The sequence below is a fragment of the Pan troglodytes genome, chromosome 8 (genome assembly GCF_028858775.2).
Source record: "Pan troglodytes isolate AG18354 chromosome 8, NHGRI_mPanTro3-v2.0_pri, whole genome shotgun sequence".
NCBI lineage: Eukaryota > Metazoa > Chordata > Mammalia > Primates > Hominidae > Pan > Pan troglodytes.
In genome coordinates, this window is record NC_072406.2 from 140,931,436 (window position 1) to 140,939,897 (window position 8,462).

Here is an 8,462-nt window from a genome sequence, read left to right on the forward strand (position 1 = left end):
GAGTTACACTTTGAAAAGTGAATTTGTGCTGCTGAAGAGTGTGGGTCTGACAGCCCGTGGGGAGCACGGCCCATAGTGCAGGGTCTCACAGCAAGCTGGGGCTGCTGCCGAAAGGCCAGGGCCTCTGGGCTCTGCAGCTGAGTCCTCCTCATGTCTGTTGATTTGGGACACCTTGCCCCACCACCTCCCCAAAAGTCAAGTATAATAAATATACTCTGGCCTCATAAATCTCCAAATTCACTCACAATTTCCTCTGTTTTCTCTCCTATGGACCCACTGGGACACAGTGAGCTTTAATAGAACTCTTAGTAGAGATGAATGCTGAGATGTTTCTCTGCCCTTGGAAATTGAGATCAGCTGCCTAGGAGATACTTTCACCCAATGATAAGAACCCCATACCCACCTATAAATAGCCACTCAAACAACCCCATCCTGGGCCTGCCCATTACACAGCAGAGACAGTGGAGAGCTGGCCTTTCTCGGTAAATGGGTCACCTACAAAGTCAGGCCAGAGTAAGCCAGGACATGGCCCCCCTGACTCTTGGGCAGCAGCTGAGCCTCTAGGTTTGCACAGCTTGGATGCAGGCTTGATGACTGCAAAAAGCAGTAGGAAAAACAAATTGGGGGCACAGCAGTCATCCTTGACTCAGCTCAGTGGCTCAGCAGAGGCTCAGGCTAGAAGGATTGTGGATGAATGACTCAGTCAAAAAGCAAAGAACCAGACAAAGGAAAACTAGAAAGTGACGACTAAGAACTGTTGAGGTCCAGAAAGAGGTGTGATGGGGGCCATGACAAAGTCAGAGGTCACAGCCAGGATTGGTTCCAGAAAATAGCTATGCCAACAGGGCCTGGGACAGGGTCAATGTTGCATTTTAACCCTGGGGTCACATGTACATGGCATTGTTGAGTTTTGTTCTGTAACAGGTACCATGCTGGGCCCTGACAATACCAAGCTGGATAAGACTCCACTTCTGAGCTCTCTCCTAGCTGGGCAAGCTGTTATGGAAATAGATCACTATAACCCAGTTGAATGATTGGTGTGTCTGAGCTGTGTTCCCTGCTGTACCACCAATGCTTGACCAGAACTCATGCAGGCCAGGCATTCAAGACATCTTCATGAACAAAGTAATGAATGAGCAAGTGAATGAATGAATAATACAAATAGGTAACAGAGAAGTCAGAAGTAGATAGAGAAACAGTATAGAAGGAAGTGACTAAATTACATGGCCTTAAAGGGTCTATATATTCCAAAATACATTGTATTTTATCTATTTCTTAGCAAATTATAAACAATTACCATAAAATTAAATGCATTACAAATATTTTTTTTCTGTTATCTGTGATGGAGTGAAAGGAAAGTTCATTAGTACTTACCAAAATGATGCAGCCATACTTACAATAGTCAGATTATCTGAAAGGTCTGAAATACAAAAGTTACTGATTTGGCCAGGAACTCAGGAAGGTTGAAAGGAGAATGGAATCGATCAAAACATCTGGAAGCCTGTTCTGGAGGAGTGGTGGGAGGTGGGCATGGAGCTGGCTATGAGGAGGTGTCTAACATGATAAGTTAGATAAGGCTGCTTGGTGTGTGTGTGTGTGTGCGTGTGTGTGTGTGTGCATATGCACATGCAAATATCAGGTAAACCAAGAAAGGCTCGCTGAGTGAACCTTCTAGGTTTCAGATTATTCTATGGCTGTATGTGGATTTCTGAGATCCCTGACTTGAACTGTAATGCTTTCCACATAGTGGGAGGTAACAACATTGGAGGCAATAGAATAACTTGGGCCAGGGGTCAACCTCTAGTGCTTCAGCTCCCTCCTCCATAAAATTGGCTGCTCACATCCAGCCCAGTGCAGGAGAGTACTAGAGTACTGATATGGTTTGGCTCTGTGTCCCCACTCAAATCTCATCTTGTAGCTCCCATAATTTCCACATATTTTGGGAGGGATTCAGTGGGAGATGATTGAATTATGGAGGCAGGTCTTTCCTGTGCTGTCCTTGTGATAGTGAATGGGTCTCATGAGATCTGATGGTTTTAAAAGTGGGAGTTGGCCTACACAAGCTCTCTGTTTGCCTGCTGCCATCCATGTAAGACATGACTTGCTCCTCTTTGACTTCCACCATGATTTGAGGCTTCCTCAGCCATGTGGTACTATAAGTTCATTAAACTTCTTCTTTTGTTTTTGGTAAATTGCCCAGTCTTGGGTATGTCTTTATCAGCAGCATGAAAATGGACTAATATAATAAATTGGTACTGAGAGTGGGGTGCTGCCGAAAAGATATCTGAAAATGTGGAATCGACTTTGCAACTGGGTAACAGGAAGAGGTTGGAACAGTTTGAAGGGCTCAGAAGAAGACAAGAAAATGTGGGAAAGTTTAGAACTTCCTAGAGACTTGTCGAATGGCTGTGACCAAAATGCTGATAATGATATGGACAATGAAATCCAGGCTAAGGTGGTCTCAGATGGAGATGAGGAACTTGTTGGGAACTGGAGCAAAGGTGACTTTTGTCATGTTTTAGCAAAGAGATTGGTGGCATTTTGCCCCTGCCCTAGAGATCTGTGGAACTTTGAACTTGAGAGAGATGATTTAGGGTGTCTGATGAAAGAAATTTCTAAGCAGCAAAGCATTCAAGAGGTGACTTGTGTGCTGTTAAATGCATTCAGTTTTAAAAGGGAAACAGAGCATAAAAGTACAGAAAATTTGGAGCCTGACAATGTGCTAGGAAAGAAAATCCCATTTTCTGAGGAGAAATTCAAGCCAGCTGCAGAAATTTGCATAAGTAATGAGGAGCTGAATGTTAATCCCCAAGACAATGGGGAAAATGTCTCCAGGGCATGTCAGAGGTCTTCACAGCAGCCCCTCTCATCACAGGCCTGGAGGCCTAGGAGGAAAAAGTGGTTTTGTGGGCCAGGCCCAGGGTCCCTGTGCCGTGTGCAGCCCAGGAACGTGTTGCCCTGTGTCCCAGCTGCTCTAGCCATGGCCGAATGGGGCCAACATAGAGCTTGGGCCATGGCTTCAGAGGGTGCAAGCAAGCCTCAAGCCTCGGCAGCTTCTGCGTACTGTTGACCCTGCCAGTGCACAAAAGTCAAGAATTGGAGTTTGGAAACCTCCACCTAGATATCAGAGGATGTATGGAAATGCCTCTATGTCCAGGCAGAAGTTTACTGCAGCTAACTTGCTTTTGATTTTACAGGCTCATAGGCAGAATGGATTTGCCTTGTCTTAGATGAGACTCTGGACTGTGGACTTTTGAGTTAATGCTGAAATGAGTTGAGACTTTTGGGACTGTTGGGAAGGTATGATTGGTTTCAAAATGTAAAGATATGAGATTCGGGAGGGGCCAAGCATGGAATGATATGGTTTGGCTCTGTGTTCCCATACAAATCTTATCTTGTAGCTCCCATAGTTCTCACATGTTGTGGGAGGGATCCAGTGGAGGATGATTGAATTATGGGGGCGAGTCTTTCTCATGCCATTCTTGTGATAGTGAATGGGTCTCATGAGAGCTGACGGTTTTTAAAATGGGAATTTCCCTGCACAAGCTCTCCGTTTGCCTGCTGCCATCCATGTAAGACATGACTTGTTCCTCCTTGCCTTCCACCATGATTGTGAGGCTTCCCCAGCCATGTGGAACTGTAAGTCTCTTAAACCTCTTTCTTTTGTAAGTTGCCCAGTCTTGGGTATGTCTTTATCAGCAGTGTGAAAACAAACTAATACAAATACTCAAGGGAAAGTGCTTTGAAGTTGAAAGTTTGGCAAAAGAAAATTTCATCATCATAAAGAATAAAGAAATACCCATCAGTAACGAAAGATTGAAACCTTAAAGTAAAGATTAAAATACATGGGAAAAGATTGAACCAAATAGTAACAAATGGAACACAACAATGTGAAAACAGTCAGGGTAGGCTGAATAAGGCCAGCATTACTGAATCCTCGTTGGCCTAGGATCCCTCCAGGACCAGGTGCTGCTTACCTTTTCCATCCCATCATGACAGACACACTCAGCCGAACCGCACCTTCCAGTATATACTGACTGCACGAACGTGATCACGGGCCTATATTTTTTTTCTCACCTGTTTTATAGATACTGTTTGCCTCCCCATATAAATGTTGAGAACTTGTAAAATGTTATCTTCTCCAGAATCTCCCAACAACACCCAAGTTGGTTCTGGGCTTATACAGTAAGTGCTAGTAAACACTGGCAAATCCCATCCCAAGGTCAAAGACACCAGAGGTGTGCAGGGCATAGCAACATGGTGACCACACACTGCTGGACAGTGTCTTCAATTCCAAACACCCTCTAGGTGTATCAAAATAGGCTCTGTTACATACAGCATTTCATTGATGTTAAATGCCCCTAAGAGCACCCCATATTTTAACATTTCTCAAGTAAGGATGGCACTTGAAATGAATGTGTACGTTTCATGTGAGATTATATGTTTTTCCTACCCATTGAAAGCTATTTGAAAAGAATGAACTCTTAAAATCAGGCGAATATCACAATCGATATTTGATAAATAAAGAGATCTTTAGGTTCTCTGAGAGATGCACCTGAAAAATAACAGGGCTGAGCCACCCTAAGAATCTCCACACCCCCACGCCTGAGTATCTGCTGTTACCTCCACTGCAATACCAGTGCACCAACTTGTCCACTTGGCAAATCCACAATTATTTTTCCAGTTTCCAATTGTCATCTTTATGGTGAAGCCTTCCCTCCTGATAACTTCAACTGACAAAATCTATATTCTGCTTCCACAACTAGGGTAACCAACTATCCTTTTGTCTCCAAGACAAGAATCTATAACTGGACAACTAGTAATAACACTCTATGTTTCCTTTTCTTGGAGCTGTGACCAATTAACCACTCCTTCATGAACTGTCTATGTGCAGCTCTGAGTCACTCATAAATATTAAATCACTGGATTCTCCTAACAACTCTTCCAGAAAGTTTCTATGATTACCTCCATTTTACAGGTAAGAAAACTGAGACAGAGAGGTTTGAGTAACTTGTCCAAAGTTACGCAACCACCTTGGGCAAGTTAATAGACTTGAGATTAGAAGCAGGCAGGGTCCTTTCGATGGCCTTTCTCATGTCCATCCTTCCCATGGCCTGCTGGGGTCTGCTGGCAGCTGAATCTACCATGTTCTCTACTTCTCTGTTGTCTTCTGCATTCTCCACCTCCTGGCCCCAGTCCAGGAAGGCATATGTCATGGGGGAAGGAATATATCATAGCCAAGGCCTTCTTTCTTCCCCACTCAACAGTCCCTTCTGTGCTGTCTTTAAGTTCTAATGTCATGCAAATTGCAGATCCTTGTATTTTAAGCCGTGTTTGATCGCTTGATTCTTTGGGGTTTATGATATTAAGCAAGGCTTGGTTATATTTGGATATAAACTCCCTTTTTATGAAGGAGTACAGACTAGGAAACCCTCCATATCACAGGGTCGGTGCTCTCAGGACTATCCTGTCAACGCTACACCCTGATTCAGGGCACAGCCTGGAGCTCTCCAAGCCGAGTCAGATCCCCAACCCCCGCTGCCGTTTTGATTTTATGTTTACTTGTTTTTTTTAACCGCCCGCCTCCCACCTTATTACAGTTCAGGGAACTCATTAATCTCTTCACCTAATATCTGAACCGGGCTTTTTGGGATGCAAATGCTCTTCAGCGACGGAAATAGCAAAGGCTGTTCAATTTGTGCGCTGATGTGCCAGCTAACATAGGTGTGTGATGCAATGCAGCGTCCAGTATGCTTGTTGGAAATGCGTCACGTTGGTGAAGGTCACTGAGGCTGGCATTCTGTGTGCTCTCAGTACAGAGAGGCCAATGCCAGGAAGATGCTCAACAACAAAAGATAAACTTCCCGTTAGGCAAGTAGATGAAGTCCTAGGATTCGTGAAAGGAGACGAACTCTGGCAAGTATTCTAAGGGATTTTTCAAATAAAGTCCGTGTTGAAAAGTCACTGGTTCCTTTTTCTTATTTGCATCAAGAGAGAACCCAAATAGAGACTTGTGCTTCCCGGTGATGTCTCGTGAAATAATGCAAGTGATAAGATGCAACTCTGTGGCAAATTTATCAAAATAATTGCTACCGACAGATGATTTGACAGGCTCTGTACAGACTTTCCAAACAATCAAGCCCACGGTGGTCCACTTTGGAATGCTTTTGCCTTCTGTCTTCTGGAGGGTCCCCTCTGATTATATTTTTTCATCCTAAAAGTTTCCTCTTGGGAAGCAGGCTGTCTCGGCCAATCAAGGATGGTTAACAACCATAGTAGAAGCTGCCTACAGGTTGACAGGCAAACCGGTCAAATATCTTGGTGTAATCACTCAGGTAATTTGGTGTCATAGCTTTAATAATTTCTAGGAATGTCTTCATGCAAGGCTTCGGGAGTTACTTGCATTTTTTTTATAAAATGTAAAATAAAATAGGACAATTTTAAAAATCAATTATGCCGTAAAAAGTGGTCTCATCTAATGGTTTTTGTGCTTTGATTTTAATCAAATAATTTAAGAGGATTAAAAATGACAACATTAATAGCTAGTTGGTTTCTATTTGTTCTAGAAACAGACACTAATTTTTTGTGTCAGTTTACCTTACTGCTACCCAGTGCTCAACTCTTGCGTCAGGCAAAGCCAGCATTTCCGAGTCTGCAGTTCCCCACGTTGTGTGAAGGAGGGGTCTGAAGAGAACAAAAGCTGCAGATAAGGAGAGGGAGGCTGAGGGGATATTAATTAGCTCTCCTGTACTACACTGTATTTTAATTAATCTGACAGATTTTTCAAAAATGGAATTGACTTTTCACCATTCTTTTTCCGTGTGAGCACTTTTCCTTGTCACTGAGCAGGTCAATTGTACTCAAGCTTTTAGCTGTTCCCTTTATTGATCTCATGCCCTACCACAATGTCTAGCGTGATCAGCACACAGCAGAGCAGGGACAATGTTCCCAGACACTGCTCTCTTGCCAGAAGCTTCTACCAGAAGCTAGTCACTTATAAATTGTCATCCTGAGCCAAGCCCCTCACATGGTAATCTAACCCACCTAAAAAGCTTCCAGGAAAATGTCTCTTAAACACGTGGCTTAAGATAAAGAGAGATACTCCTCAAAAAATTAAAAATACAATGAATATATGACCCAGTAATCCCTCTTCTGGGTATCTAATCCAGTAGAAACAAAATACATTCCTTGTAGAGATATTTAGGTTTTCATGTTCATGTCAGCATTATTCACAATAGTCAAGATGTAGAAACAACGTAAGTGTCCGTTGACAGATGAATGGAAAAAGAAAATGTGAATGTATATATACACACATACACACACATAATGAAATATTATTCAACCTGTGAAAGGAGATCCTGCCATTTGTGACAATATTAATGAACCTGGAGGACATTATGCTAAGTGACATAAGCCAGACACAGGAAGATAAATACTGCATGATCTCATTTTATATGTGGAATGTAAAAAAAAAAATAGTCAAATACACAGAAACAGAGAGTGGTATAGTGGTTACAGCAGACAGATAAGGGAAATAGAAGTAGGTCAGAGGGTACAAACTCACAGTTATAGAAGAGAAAAAAGTTTAGAGATGTAATGGAGAGCATGAGGACTGTAGCCAACAATATGTATTGTATGCTATAAACTTGCTGAGTGTAAAATTTAGCTATAATAAATATGTATTGTATACTATAAATTTGCTGAGAGTAAATTTTACCACACACACACGTAACTCTGTGAAGAGACGGATATGTTAATTTGCTTGACTACAAAAACTACTTCACTTTGTCTATGTATATGAAAACATCGTATTGTATACATTAAATAGAGTGAATTTAAAAAAAAGATAACCTTAGAATTTTTGACCTTTTTAGAGCCTCCAAATTAGGACATCCTCTTACCTTAACTGAGATTTCCATATTGCCCAGAGACAAAAAGCTTCCTTTCAATTCCTATCAAATCTCTGACTACTTCCACAATTATTAACATTAACAAGAAGGATTGGGGGGTCCAGGCATTGAGGACAGCTGAAGACTACTAAAAGGTGCTGCTGGATTTCTGGAAAACCTACCATCTAACAGTGCAGCAAATACATGCTCAAAACAGGCTTGGCCTTCCAGCAGTGAGCCTTTGACTCAAAGGCCCTAAAAACCTTCCGTAAGACAGACTCTCGGCCGGGCGCAGTGGCTTATGCCTGTAATCGCAGCACTTTGGGAGGCCGAGGTGGGCAGATCACCTGAGGTCAGGAGTTCTAGACCAGCTTGGCCAACGTGTTGGAACTCCATCTCTACTAAAAACACAAAAATTAGCCGGGCGTGGTGGCGGGTGCCTGTAATCCCAGCTACTCAGGAGGCTGAGGCAGAAGACTCACTTGAACCCAGGAGAGGAAGGTTGTACTGAGGCCAGATCTCGCCACTGCACTCCAGCCTGGGCAACAAGAGTGAAACACCATCTCAAAAAAA